The following is a 15,594-nucleotide window of genomic DNA, read 5'->3' on the forward strand; positions in this document are numbered from 1 at the left end:
TCAAAGCAAGCCAGGTGTCTCCTCTTGGTGGCTGATTTCCGTGGCTGATCGGGCTCTGCAGGAGAGGCCATAGCTACAAGGAAACAAAAGGAGAGGAATTTAAACATCATAAAAATGGAAATAAAGAAAAAACCCTCCAGATTTTAGCACGAACCAGAGGAGAGAACAAAGATAGCTGAAAGCAAAAAAGACCGGTCTGAAGGCAATGTCTCACAAATGACAGGAGACTCTGGAGCTAGCTTGTTAAAGCAGCGCAACCAGAGACCGACTGAGGGAATCAGGGAGCTTAAATAGCTCCGCCCAGGGGAGTGGTGAAGTTCAGGGCTAAACCTCCCCCTAAAAACAGCTATACAAAACAACCTTCCCTTGTTAAAAAAAAGGGGAAAGAAAGGCCTAAGCCTATGTGAGAGTGTCCCCCACATCCACCTATTCCCCCCTGCGCAAGAAAAAAACAGCCGAAAAAAACGTTCGGCTGACGCCGGGGAAACCGGAAGTGACGCCGCGGCTAGGGCCGCGTCACTTCCGGTCATGGCTGCGCCCAGGCAAAACTTATCAGTGGAGCGCTGGGGGAGATGACGGAGGGAGGACATGTGAGCATGGAAACCACACTGCAATGGGGCGCAAATATAAGCGCATCTCAAATAAGGGACTAAAGGAGACCTTCTCAGGTCAGCACCAAACCCCTGTTGGCTGGGCTGGGGGATGAACCCCTCCCTTTAAGGGAGCTGGAGTTCTTTTATTGGTTTAAGTCTTTGGGCTCATTAAAAATTCCGCCGGTCCTACCAGTCCACGGGGGGGGGGGGGGGGGGGGCAGTTAACCTCATCTGTGGTGCTGGTAGGACGTAAGGGAACTGAACATTACACATACACAGCTCTGCTACATGGACATGACAGAGACTCAGCTGTAGTAACTGAACATTACACATACACAGCTCTGCTACATGGACATGACAGAGACTCCGCTGTAGTAACTGAACATTACACATACACAGCTCTGCTACATGGACATGACAGAGACTCAGCTGTAGTAACTGAACATTACACATACACAGCTCTGCTGCACACACTGATAGAACTCTTTAGAGGCATATTACACATAAACAGCTTGGTTGTATGCACATACAGCTCAACTACAAAGACATTACACGGATACAGCTCATCTATACAGACATTACAGGCTTACAGCTCTGCTACATACAGACTGGGATTCCACACAGCACAGAAGAGTCTCACACACCGAGCAGCTAAACCTGGTCATGTGATCTCCATATCGGAAAACAGGCGTCGTTCCACTAGAGAACAAAAAAGAATGGCGCACCATAGGGTAATAAAGTTAGGAAATATATAAAATAGGTATCTCCACTGGGGAGGCTCACCTGATGGAGTTGTGCTAATTTAGGCACAACTCTAATGAGGACATAAAACGAATTCCCATAGACTCCTTGCAACGGATGATGTGCAGCCCGGGATGGATGCTCCTGTTCAGGGATGCCTGGGATCCCGCAGAAGGCCAGTGGTTCAAATAAAAGAGATAAAAGAATCCCACGGCGCAAAATCACCCAAAGGTTGGAGTAATATCGATGCTCGTTTATTCAGGTAAAGTAGTACAACGCGTTTCGGGGTTTAACCCCTTCCTCAGGTACAAAATGTCTTGCATACCAGACATATGCAAGACATTTTGTACCTGAGGAAGGGGTTAAACCCCGAAACGCGTTGTACTACTTTACCTGAATAAACGAGCATCGATATTACTCCAACCTTTGGGTGATTTTGCGCCGTGGGATTCTTTTATCTCTTTTATGTGATCTCCATGACTCCTCCCACACCTGATCACATGGTCATGACATCATCACAGGTCCTATACCTTCTCCTGCACCACAGCCTGACTCCGCCCACACCTGATCACATGGTCATGACATCATCACAGGTCCTGTACCTTCTCTTGCAGCACAGCCTGACTCCTCCCACACCTGATCACATGGTCACGACATCACCACAGGTCCTGTACCTTCTCATGCAGCACAGCCTGACTCCTCCCACACCTGATCACATGGTCATGACATCACAGGTCCTGTTCCTTCGCAGGCAGCACAGCATGACTCCTCCCACACATGTCACATGGTCAATACATCATCACAGGTCCTGTACCTTTTCCTGCAGCACAGCCTAAATCCGCCTACACATGTCACATCATCACAGGTCCTGTTCTTTCTCCTGCAGCACATCCTGACTCCTCCCACACCTGGTCACATGGTCATGACATCATCACAGGTCCTGAACCTTCTCCTGCAGCACAGCCTGACTCCTCCCACACCTGGTCACATGGTCATGACATCATCACAGGTCCTGTACCTTCTCCTGCAGCACAGCCTGACTCCGCCCACACCTGATCACATGGTCATGACATCATCACAGGTCCTGTACCTTCTCCTGCAGCACAGCCTGGAGCCCGACTACTGCCTGGTCGTAGAAATTACAGCCCAGGAGGCTCCATAGTGAAGGGTTGTCAGAGGAGGACTCGCCTGCCCCCAGGTAAGTGGAACACTCATCACATCCACACATGTTGAGACTAGAGATGAGTGAATTTCATATTTTTTTATTCATTTGCGCTTTGTTTACTAGTAAAAGGTGAAGTGCGTTATGGATTCAGTTACCACGGAGATAACGCACTTCTGTGACGGAATGCCTTTTTGCAGTTATACAGCCCATAGACTTCTATTATGACGGAATGAATACTGGAAAACCTCTAAAGGCATTCCGTCATAGAAGTGCGTTATCTCCGTGGTAACAGAATCCATAACGCACTTCACCTATTACCAGTAAACAAAGAGTGAACGAATTTGATAACCTTAAATTCGCTCATATCTAGTAAAAGGGGTTGTCTGGGTTCAGAGCTGAACCCGGACATATCTGCATTTACACCCAGGCAGCCCCCCTGATGTTAGCATCGGAGTAGTTCATCCTCCAATGCCCTCCCTTGCCCTGTGCAGGGCACTGGCTCTTTTATTTACAATAACACATTGCCATGTGGAGTCTTTCGCCCGGCAGTGTGTTTGATGACATCACCGGCTCTGATGGTCGGGCTTACAGGCTAGGGCAACGCTAAAGCCCGCCCATCAGTGCTGGTGATGTCACCGGGCTTGCTACTGGGTGGAAGCCTTAACCTGGCAGCCCTATGGAGAGCCCAGTTAGTCACCGGAGCTCCACAAAATGCCTTTGCCCTGTGAAATTTAGCGCACGGCAAAGGAGAGCAGGGAGGCTGCCTGGGTTAAAATGAAGATATGTCCGGGTTCGGCTCTGAACCCGGACAACTAATTTAACCGCCTCCGGACCGCCTAACGCAGGATCGCGGTCCGGAGGCGGCAGCTCTGCGCAGAGTGACGCATATACGCGTCATCTCACGAGAGCCGAGATTTCCTGTGAACGCGCGTTCACAGGATCGGAAGGTAAGCGAGTGGATCTGCAGCCTGCCAGCGGCGATCGTTCGCTGGCAGGCTGGAGATGCGATTTTTTTAACCCCTAACAGGTATATTAGATGCTGTTTTGATAACAACGTCTAATATACCTGCTACCTGGTCCTCTGGTGGTCCCTTTTGCTTGGATCGACCACCAGAGGACACAGGCAGCTCTGTAAAGTAGCACTAAACACCACTACACTACACTACAACCCCCCCGGTCAATTATTAACCTCTTATGATCCCATGATCACCCCATATAGACTCCCTGATCACCCCCCTGTCATTGATCACCCCCCTGTCATTGATCACCCCCCTGTAAGGCTCCATTCAGATGTCCGTATGATTTTTACGGATACATGGATCGGATCCGCAAAACACATACGGACGTCTGAATGGAGCATTACAAGGGGGTGATCAGTGACAGGGTGGTGATCACCCCATATAGACTCCCTGATCACTCCCCTGTCATTGATCACCCCCTGTAAAGCTCCATTTAGACATTTTTTTGGCCCAAGTTAGCGGAAATTGATATTTTCTTTTTATTTAATTTTTCTTACAAAGTCTCATATTCCACTAACTTGTGTCAAAAAATAAAATCTCACATGAACTCACCATACCCCTCACGGAATCCAAATGCATAACATTTTTTAGACATTTATATTCCAGACTTCTTCTCACGCTTTAGGGCCCCTAAAATGCCAGGGCAGTATAAATACCCCACATGTGACCCCATTTCGGAAAGAAGACCCCCAAGGTATTCCGTGAGGGGTATGGCGAGTTCCTAGAATTTTTTTTTTTTTGCCCCAAGTTAGTGGAATATGAGACTTTGTAAGAAAAAAAAAAATTAATAAAAATCATCATTTTACGTGACAAAAAATAAAAAATTCTAGTAACTCTCCATGCCCCTCACGAAATACCTTGGGGTGTCTTCTTTCCAAAGTGGGGTCACATGTGGGGTATTTATACTGCCCTGGCTTTTTAGGGGCCCTAAAGAGCCGGAAGAATTCTGGGATCCAAATGTCTAAAAATCCCCTCCTAAAAGGAATTTGGGCCCCTTTGCCCATCTAGGCGGCAAAAAAGTGTCACACATGTGGTATCGCCGTACTCAGGAGAAGTTGGGGAATGTGTTTTGGGGTGTCTTTTTACATATACCCATGCTGGGTGAGAGAAATATCTTGGCAAAAGACAACTTTTCCAAATTTTTTTATACAAAGTTGGCATTTGGCCCAAATTCCTTTTAGGAGGGCATTTTTAGACATTTGGATCCCAGACTTCTTCTCACGCTTTAGGGCCACTAAAAAGCCAGGGCAGTATAAGTACCCCACATGTGACCCCATTTTGGAAAGAAGACACCCCAAGGTATTCCGTGAGGGGCATGGCGAGTTCCTAGAATTTTTTATTTTTTGTCACAAGTTAGCGGAAAATGATGATGATTTTTTTCTTTTTTTTTCTTACAAAGTCTCATATTCCACTAACTTGTGACAAAAAATAAAAAATTCTAGGAACTCGCCATGCCCCTCACGGAATACCTTGGGGTGTCTTCTTTCCAAAATGGGGTCACTTGTGGGGTAGTTATACTGCCCTGGCAATTTAGGGGCCCAAATGTGTGCGAAGTAGTTTGAAATCAAAATCTGTAAAAAAATGGCCGGTGAAATCCTAAAGGTGCTCTTTGGAATTTGGGCCCCTTTGCCCACCTAGGCTGCAATAAAGTGTCACACATCTGGTATCACCGTACTCAGGAGAAGTTGGGGAATGTGTTTTGGGGTGTCATTTTACCTATACTTATGCTGGGTGAGAGAAATATCTTGGTCAAATGCCAACTTTGTATAAAAAAAAATGGGAAAAGTTGTCTCTCACCCAGCATGGGTATATGTAAAATGGCACCCCAAAACACATTCCCCAACTTCTCTTGAGTACGGCGATACCAGATGTGTGACACTTTTTTGCAGCCTAGGTGGGCAAAGGGGCCCACATTCCAAAGAGCACCTTTCGGATTTCACCGGTCATTTTTTACAGATTTTTATTTTCAAACTACTTCTCACGCATCTGGGCCTCTAAAATGACAGGGCAGTATAACTACCCCACAAGTGACCCCATTTTGGAAAGAAGACACCCCAAGGTATTTTGTGATGGGCATAGTGAGTTCATGGAAGTTTTTATTTTTTGTCACAAGTTAGTGGAATATGACACTTTGTGAGAAAAAAAAAATCATCATTTTCCGCTAACTTGTGACAAAAAATACAAAGTTCTATGAACTCACTTTGCCCATCAGTGAATACCTTAGGGTGTCTACTTTCCGAAATGGGGTCATTTATGGGGTGTTTGGACTGTCTGGGCATTGCAGCACCTCAAGAAACATGACAGGTGCTCAGAAAGTCAGAGCTGCTTCAAAAAGCGGAAATTCACATTTTTGTACCATAGTTTGTAAACGCTATAACTTTTACCCAAACCATTTTTTTTTTTTTTACCCAAACATTTTTTTTTTTTATCAAAGACATGTAGAACAATAAATTTAGAGAAAAATTTATATATAGATGTTGTTTTTTTGAAAGATTTTACAACTGAAAGTAAATAAAAATGTCATTTTTTGGCAAAAAAATCGTTACATTTTGATTAATACCAAAAATGTAAAAATGTCAGCAGCAATGAAATACCTCCAAATGAAAGCTCTATTAGTGAGAAGAAAAGGAGGTAAAATTCATTTGGGTGGTAAGTTGCATGACCGAGCAATAAATGGTGAAAGTAGTGTAGTGCAGAAGTGTAAAAAGTGGCCTGGTCATGAAGGGTGTTTCAGCTAGCAGGGTTGAAGTGGTTAAGACTCCACAGCCAGAAAGATCCGTAGCTCTGTCTGCTGGTAATCAACAGGTTCCGGAGAACATAAATGAGGTTAACACTCAGGCGTCTATAGAAGACATATCCAGGAGATCTCAGAGCCGTGGACTGGAGGAGGGGGCATTATACAGAAGACATATCCAGGAGATCTCAGAGATGTGGACTGGAGCAGGGGGCGTTATATAGAAGACATATCCAGGAGATCTCAGAGACGTGGAGTGGAGCAGGAAAAGTTATGTAGTAGACATATCCAGGAGATCTCAGAGATGTGGACTGGAACATGAGGCGTTATATAGAAGACATATCCAGGAGATCTGAGAGACGTCGAATGGAAAAAGGGGGTTCCAGGAGATGTCAGAGACGTGGACTGGAGCTGGGGCGTTACATAGAAAACATATCCAGGAGATCTCGGAGACGTGGACTGGAACAGGGGGTGCTATATGGAAGACATATCCAGGAAGACATATCCAGGAGATCTCGGAGACGTGGACTGGAACAGGGGACGTTATATAGAAGACATATCCAGGAGATCTCAGAGACATGGACTGGAACAGGGGGCGCTATATGGAAGACATATCCAGGAGATCTCGGAGACGTGGACTGGAACAGGGGGTGCTATATGGAAGACATATCCAGGAGATCTCGGAGACGTGGACTGGAACAGGGGGTGCTATATGGAAGACATATCCAGGAGTTCTCAGAGACATGGACTGGAACATGGGGCGCTATATAGAAGACATATTATGGAAGACATATCCAGGAGATCTCAGAGACATGGACTGGAACATGGGGCGCTATATAGAAGACATATCCAGGAGATCTCGGAGACGTGGACTGGAACAGGGGGCGCTATATGGAAGATATATCCTGGAAGACATATCCAGGAGATCTCGGCGACATGGACTGGAACAGGGGGCGCTATATGGAAGACATATCCTGGAAGACATATCCAGGAGATCTCAGAGACGTGGACTGGAGCAGGGGGTGTTACATAGAAAACATATCCAGGAGATCTCAGAGACGTGGACTGGAACAGGGGGCGTTATATAGAAGACATATCCAGGAGATCTCAGAGACGTGGACTGGAACAGGGGGCGTTGCATAGAAGACATATCCAGAAAATGTCTGAGATGTGGACTGGAGGAGGGTGCGTTATATAGAAGACATTTCCAGGAGATCTCAGAGACGTGGACTGGAGCAGGGCAGGGCTCCAGACAAAAAAAAATATCAAGGAGGCATTGGGTCCTAACCTGAAAAATGTTACAAGGCTTAGGTCTGAAGTCACTTTGCGAGGCTTACATAATAGAAACCACCCAAAAATGGCCCCATTCTATAAACTACACCCCTCAAGGTATTCAAAACTGATTTTACAAACTTCGTTAACCCTTTAGGTGTTCTACAGGAATTAATGGAAAATAGAGATACAATTTCAGAATTTCACTTTTTGGGCAGATTTTCCATTTTAATATTTTTTTACTTTTACAAAGCAAGGGTTAACAGCCAAACAAAAGTCAATATTTATGGCCATGATTCTGTAGTTTACAGAAACACCCCATATGTGGTCGTAAACCGCAGTACGGGCACACAGCAGGGAGCAGAAGGAAAGGAATGCCATACGGTTTTTGTAAGGCAGATTTTGCTGGACTCTTCTTTTTTTTTTTTTTTTTTTTTTTGACACCATGTCCCATTTGAAGCCCCCCTGATGTACCCCTAGAGTAGAAACACCAACAAAGTGACCCCATTTTAGAAACTACGGGATAGGGTGGAAGATATTTTTGCTACTAGTTTATGGTACAATGATTTTTGGTTGCTCTATATTACACTTTTTGTGAGGCAAGATAACAAGAAATAGCTGTTTTGGCACCGTTTTTATTTTTTGTTATTTACATCATTAATCTAACAGGTTAGAGCATGTGGTATATAATAGAACAGGTTGTCACGGACGCGGAGATACCTAATATGTATACTTTTTTTTTTTTTTATGTAAGTTTTACACAATGATTTCATTTTTGAAGAAAAAAAAAATCTTGTTTTAGTGTTTCCATAGTCTGAGAGCCTTTTTTTTTCAGTTTTTGGGCGATTACCTTGGGTAGGGTATGATTTTTGCGGGATGAGATGACGGTTTGATTGGCACTATTTTGGGATGCGTGTGCCTTTTTGATCGCTTGCTATTACAATTTTTGTGTAATTTTTTACGGTGTTCATCTGACGGGTTAGGTTATGTGATATATTTATAGAGCCAGTCGATAGGGACGCGGCGATACCTAATATGTATACTTCCCCCACCCCACCCCCTATTTTTTTATTTTTTATTACTTTATTTGGAGAAAATTTATGTTTTTATTTATTTTTACTAGAAACTTTTAATTTTTTGGGGGGAAAACTTTATTTTTTCAACTTTTTTTTTCACTTAATTTTTTGTCCCACTTTGGGACTTGAACTTTTGGGGGTCTAATCCTTTACAATGCATTCCAATACTTCTGTATTGGAATGCATTGGCTGTATGAGTAATACTGTGTATTACTCATACAGATTCTGGGGCCTGTGAAATTCCTGGATCTCACAGGCTCTTCACCGGAAGGCAGCACAGATGCCTCAGGAAGGCATCGCGCTGGCTTCCATGCCATCAGGTCCCCCGCACAGCCCCATGGGGACCCGATAGCACCGACCCGCCGCCGCCGCAATAGATAAAAGCTGCAAACCGCAGGTCTGAATTGGGGTGATAGTCACCCCCCCCCCCCCCCGAGCATTTAGCCAAAGTGCCTGCCCTGTGTCCTTAAGTACCAGGACATAAGGGTGTTCCTGTACGCCCTATGTCCTGAAGAGGTTAATAACCATTTCCCCCCTTAGGGGCTAGAACCTGGGATCTTTCATCCCTTGTCCTATTCACCCTGATAGTATTAGAGTGAATAGGAGCTTACACTGTCCCTGCTGCTCTGTGCTTTGTGCACACAGCAGCATGGAGCTGACCATGGCAGCCAGGGCTTCAATAACGTCCTGGCTGCCATGGTAACCGATCGAAGCCTCAGGATTACACTGCTGGGGCTCCGATCGGAACTGCCACTGCCACCAATGATTATAATACTTTGGGGGGGGGGGGGGTGTTCTGCTTTATAATACTGGGGTTTGGGGGGTTTGAGAGCAGCACGTGCCATGTCAGTTTAATGTGAAAGCGGCAGAGCAGCGGAGGGTCTAGGCGCAAATGGTGACAAGACTACAAAGTCGCATTGTCGACCATTTTGGTCGCCATCTGGAGCCCTGGCAGGGGAGCTTTTATAGGAGACATATCCAGGAGATCTGAGAGACTTGGACTGGAGCAGGGGGCGTTATATAGAAGACATATCCAGGAGATCTGAGAGACTTGGACTGGAAAAGTTTTTTTTTTTTTTATACAGAACAGAAGACATATCCAAGAGATCACAGAGGTGTGGACTGGAACAGGGGGTGTTATATAGAAGACATAACCAGGATATCTCAGAGACGTGGACTGGAAAAAGGGGTATTATACAGAAGACATATCCAGGAGATCTCAGAGACGTGGACTGGAGCAGGGCGTTATATAGAAGACATATCCAGGAGATCTCAGAGACGTGGACTGGAGCAGGGGGCGTTATATAGAAGACATATCCAGGAGATCTCAGAGATGTGGACTGGAGGAGGGGGCGTTATATAGAAGACATATCCAGGAGATCTCAGAGACGTGGGCTGGAGCAGGGGGCATTATATAGAAGACATATCCAGGAGATCTCAGAGACGTGGACTGGAGGAGGGGGCGTTATATAGAAGACATATCCAGGAGATCTCAGAGACGTGGGCTGGAGCAGGGGGTGTTATATAGAAGACATATCCAGGAGATCTCAGAGACGTGGACTGGAGCAGAGGGCATTATATAGAAGACATATCCAGGAGATATATAACAATATAGTGGAGCGCCAATTACATGTGACCGGTGTTGTGAGGGTGGCAATAGAGAAATATATGTATATACCACCATATACAGATTGCCTACCACTGCTCAAATGGCGTGTCTATTGATGTTTATAATAGAGCTATAAAGAAAGGTATGTCATAACCATAATGAAATGGTATTATAATCAGAAATAAGTTGAGTCAAGGGACTTACTTCACCAGGGAGGAGGATGAACAGGATAAACTTAAGACACCTGTCCTCCTTACCTCCCTCGCCGAGGTCGCCTGTAAGATGGATACACACCCCGTCCTCGTGATGGTAAAGAATTTTGAGGGCTTCAAACCAAGGATGCTTGTTTTATTCCAATAAAAAGCTTGACGCGTTTCGGGGATTACAACTAAGTCCCCTTTATCAAGAGCACAAATATAAACATAACGTAACACTGAAAAGACTCACATTTAAATAGGGATGTTGCATATCATTCGTTTGGTTGATTCCATGTGGCATCTCACTGTGGGCAGTAACTTCCTGGTCACATGACCTCCAGGGCCGGAACAGGAAGTGAGTTGATGGGAAGCTCTAATTGAATCTTGTTGTAATGCAGGGATTTAATGGTTATATTTATTATAACATAGTGTTTAGCCACAAGGATCCTTATTCCAGTCAGGGGTCTGCCCCCTCAGATTATAATACTGGGGCCCCGATTTCGCTGTGCGTTCCACTGTGGAACGCACCTACATCCTGCATGCTGGGTGATATACTCTTCCTGTGTTGGCGGCTGTCATCTGATGCGCTTCAAGCTGGAACGCACCGCTCTGGTTTCCTGTCGGGGGGAGTGGCCACTGATATGATGCGTTCCAGCCTGGAGCGCACAACATCGGCTTCCTGCAGAGGGAGGTGGCTAGGATTCTTTAACCAAGCGGTGCGCTTCAATCAGGAAGGGGAAGATATGTATATACAGAGGATCCCATAAACTTGAATTATACACTATATATTAAAACATAAAGGGACAAGTGATTGAAGTTGGATATTATACGGGACTCTCTATATATCAATAAAAAGATTTTAAATGATATGCCTCGTCCCTTAAAAATCATAACAAGAGGTGTATAGACTACCGATTGGTAAGCTGCCTTGGGGTATATTTAAATAGCGTACCCCAAGCATCTATATCAAAAGTAGAGAATACAGTGAAACTGATACAACAATAAATATTAGTATATAAATATGAAAAATATGAAAAAAAAAAAAAAAAATATATATATATATATATATATATATAATAATATATATATAATATATATATATATATATATATATATATATATATATAAAAAAGGAAAAAAATGGCGGCACCGGAATACAAAAAGGGTGCTATGTCCAGGGATGTAGCAGCTTACCCCATCAATAGGAAACGAAAAAAGGACAGCACTCCAAGTAAAAGTGATGATGATTTAATCACCCATGTGCAGGCAACGTTTCAGCTCATACAAGAGCCTTTGTCAAGCAATGAACACAGTAAAAGAAGGGGCATATATAGGCCAACCCCTATGACATCACAAAATAAGCAATTAACAATAAAGTGCAAATAGTGCATCGATAATATATAGAAAAAATATACAAAAATGTAGACAGTGTAAAATACAATGACCAATCAATAATATGTCCAATACATCATACAATAAATGCATAATCGCACAGAACTGTATAAAAATAAGTTGATTGGACAATACATATCAGGTGTATAAGGTATATACTAAGTGAGAAGGACTGAACGATGCTGCAAAAAAAGGAGGAGCGATAGCCTACCCTGTGTTGCCAGCCATGTCACACACGCCATGTATCGCCATTACGGCGTTCAGATGGATCCAGTGCGCAAGCGCCAAGTCACGTGAAGAGCAAGATGTAACTTCCGCAAATGCCGCAGCCCGGGCATGCGCATAGAGGTAAAGAGCTGCGTCGGCCATCTTGGAAATGGTACAAAGCCTCAGATGTAGAAAAAAGCGCAAATAATGAACCGCATTGTACAAGCGATAAACGTATGGCGAAAATATGCGCAAAGAAGTAAAGAAACAATGTTGCTAAGCAATATGTAGTTATTCACCAATGTGTGTGCGCCAGCCTGATAATGGACAGAATAGCGCTAAATGGAAATAATGCCGTTTGCCTGTTAGTGTGCCCATGGGGAACAAGAAAGAGGATGCATACAAGAGATGCAGCCCATTTCAAGAAGGCACCAACTGGAACAAAACCTGCAACACAGCTGCAGGTATGTCACAAAAGGGCCCATAGTTCCCAATGGACACACAATCATTAAGGACACACAATGAACAACATAGTGCATTAAATAAGAAAAAAATGCATCCAGACTATAAAACATGGACAATGTTTCAAGACATGTGGGCAATTGTGGAACACATCGGGTACGCTTCACCTCATCAACCTGCAGCATCATTCTTGTCTGTGAAAAAAGAAGAAAAAGAAGAAGAAGAAAATAAGAAACTGGCTTAATAGTGTTCATAATACACTAAGTATCCTCAAGGGAAACACATAACGCATATATGACAATTGTGGGGCAAACTAATACTCTAAATATATAACCCCGGATTATAATCCGCATTGAGCCCATTGGGTCTCAGGCTATTGAGGGTATAGATCCAGAAAAGCTCTCTTTTCCTCAGAATCAACACCCTATTGCCCCCACGTCTGGGCATGGGAATGTGGTCAATGGCCCAACATTTAAGATCTCTTTCGGAGTGTTGGAACTCCGTGAAGTGTTTGGCAATAGGGAGGTCTTTTCTTTTTTTGCGTATGGACAATCGATGATTGTTCAATCGCGTTCTGAGGTCCGTCGACGTCTCACCCACATATAGTAATTTACACGGGCAAATCAGAACATAAATCACAAAGTTTGAACTGCATGTAAGATGGAATCGAATAGGATAAGAAACTCCAGTAGTTGGATGGACAAAGGCAGGTCCCCTGCCCATATATTTGCAGTCAATGCAACATAAACAGGGGAAACTGCCTTTGCCATGTGTAGTTAAAGAAGTTTGGACAGACTTGGACCTAGGTCCAATGTCCGCTCTAACGAGTTGGTCACGTAAATTGCGAGATCGACAAAAGGAGAAGAGGGGATCTAAATTCAGGGATCTCACTGTGACAGCCACCCAGAATCCCCCAGTGTCGCTTGATAATGCGGTTGATGGTCTCGCTTTGCTCCGTGTATTTGGAGATGAAGGGTATCAGACTGACAGATCCGTCCGACACCCTTCTCTCCAAAGTACTGTTCCTATCTGTATTACGAACTTTAAGTTGTGAGAATCAAGGAGCTGGGTGGGATACCCCCTACTCTGGAATTTCCTGGACATGTTGTCCAAAGCCAGGTCAACCTGATCAGGTTCAGACACAATGCGTTTCACCCTCAGGCTATCGCTCCTCCTTTTTTTGCAGCATCGTTCAGTCCTTCTCACTTAGTATATACCTTATACACCTGATATGTATTGTCCAATCAACTTATTTTTATACAGTTCTGTGCGATTATGCATTTATTGTATGATGTATTGGACATATTATTGATTGGTCATTGTATTTTACACTGTCTACATTTTTGTATATTTTTTCTATATATTATCGATGCACTATTTGCACTTTATTGTTAATTGCTTATTTTGTGATGTCATAGGGGTTGGCCTATATATGCCCCTTCTTTTACTGTGTTCATTGCTTGACAAAGGCTCTTGTATGAGCTGAAACGTTGCCTGCACATGGGTGATTAAATCATCATCACTTTTACTTGGAGTGCTGTCCTTTTTTCGTTTCCTATATATATATATGTAAAATAATTTTTTTAGAAATCTATTTGCAAAGACATTAATATACGTTTAAAAATCAAGGATACATTAATATGTTAAGAACAAGCTTCATAAGTTAATATGAAAGGTAAAAATATCCCATGTTTTTTTAGTCGGATGAATATACAAAGTCATAATTGATTGGTTACATTGCTCATTTTTAGTGTAAAATTAATTCATTGATCTATTGATTTCATGTATATTGTCCTGTATCTAGGTGCTGAAAGGAATAAAAGATTGGGTAGTTAAGATCCCAATTTTAATGTATATACACAGACTTGCCTCTGCGGATTCCTTATTGGTATCTCTTGGTGTGGTTTAGAGCCCTCATCTATCGTCTACCTCACTGAAGTGGTGAAAACTAAGGATGATGGTTTCAGTAATTACAGTACTCGAGACTCATTAAGTCCAAAGGGGGCTAGAGTATTAAAACGAAAGATCCAGAACATTTCTTTCTTACATAATTGGGCGTATGAATAGGGGATCCAATCTATTGGTGTCAGTAGCAACTTACTCGGATCATTATTGTGTTTGATGGAAAAATGTTTGGAGACACTATGTTTTTTAAAGGGAACCTGTCACCCAAAAATCGCCTATTAAGCTGTTTACAGTACCTTTATAGTGCTGTATAGTCGTTTCCTGATGCACTTTTTGTTAGTTTTGCCGCATGTATGCTCAGTCAGAAATCGATGTTATATTCAGCTGCTGCCCCGTGCTTCAAGTCAGGCTTGAAGTCACGGGGGCAGCGGCCTCGGCGTCTTACATGGCCCTCTCCCCGCCCCCTGCCTCTGTGACTGACAGCCGAAATCCGATTCCGGGACCGCGCTCAACGGCCGCATGCGCAGTAAAGGGCGGCAGGAGCGCGGTCCCGGCTGCCGCGCGTACTACGCGCCGTCTTACTTTCGCCGCACTGCGCATGCGCCCGACATCCTGTATCAAACGCGCCCGCGCCCAGATGAGTCGAGGATAAAAGTCCTCTGAGTGGAAGGAAGAAAGAAATCTTCCAAAAGGAAAATTTCTACCGCTTGAATGCCTAATGTGTGGATAATATTACTATATAAGGCTGTAACGTCCATGGTTACCCAAAGCATATCTGGTTTCCAGATAACTTCATGTAAAAGAGTGATTAAATGGCTAGAATCCCTAAGGTAAGATGGAAGATGAACAACATATTTTTGTAGGATGGTATCGATATATGCAGGCAGATTTGAAGTAAGCGAATCGATCCCCGATATGATCGAACGACCCGGGGGATTAATCAATGTTTTATGAATCTTTGGAAGAAAATAAAAGTAAAGTATTGATGGGTGTGGGATTTGGAAAAATCTAGCTTCATTTTTATTCAGAATTTTATCTTCCTGACCTCTCTTTATAAGGACAGATAATGCCTTTTTATACTCATCCGTTGGATCTGTTTCTAGTTGACTATAGTATTTTTCACCTGGAAGGATCCTCATTGCCTCTTTATTGTATGCTTCTGTATTGAGTATAACGACCCCCCCTCCCTTGTCTGCATTTTTTATAGTAATTTCTTTATTCG

At 43.7% G+C, this 15,594-nt stretch overlaps 1 long non-coding RNA gene and 1 pseudogene across 2 annotated transcripts in view; one reads left to right on the forward strand and one right to left on the reverse strand.

The window, feature by feature from the left end:
• Positions 1-1,606, reverse strand: part of LOC122940453 — a 59,094-nt gene extending 57,488 nt beyond the window's left edge. For both annotated transcript variants that reach the window (XR_006390275.1, XR_006390276.1), the window contains exon 1: positions 1,377-1,606. This is a non-coding gene — a long non-coding RNA (uncharacterized LOC122940453). The remainder of the gene's footprint in view (positions 1-1,376) is intronic.
• Positions 1-15,594, forward strand: part of LOC122940392 — a 718,635-nt pseudogene that overhangs the window by 619,680 nt on the left and 83,361 nt on the right.

This window comes from Bufo gargarizans, chromosome 6 (assembly GCF_014858855.1).
Source record: "Bufo gargarizans isolate SCDJY-AF-19 chromosome 6, ASM1485885v1, whole genome shotgun sequence".
Classification (NCBI taxonomy): Eukaryota; Metazoa; Chordata; class Amphibia; order Anura; family Bufonidae; genus Bufo; species Bufo gargarizans.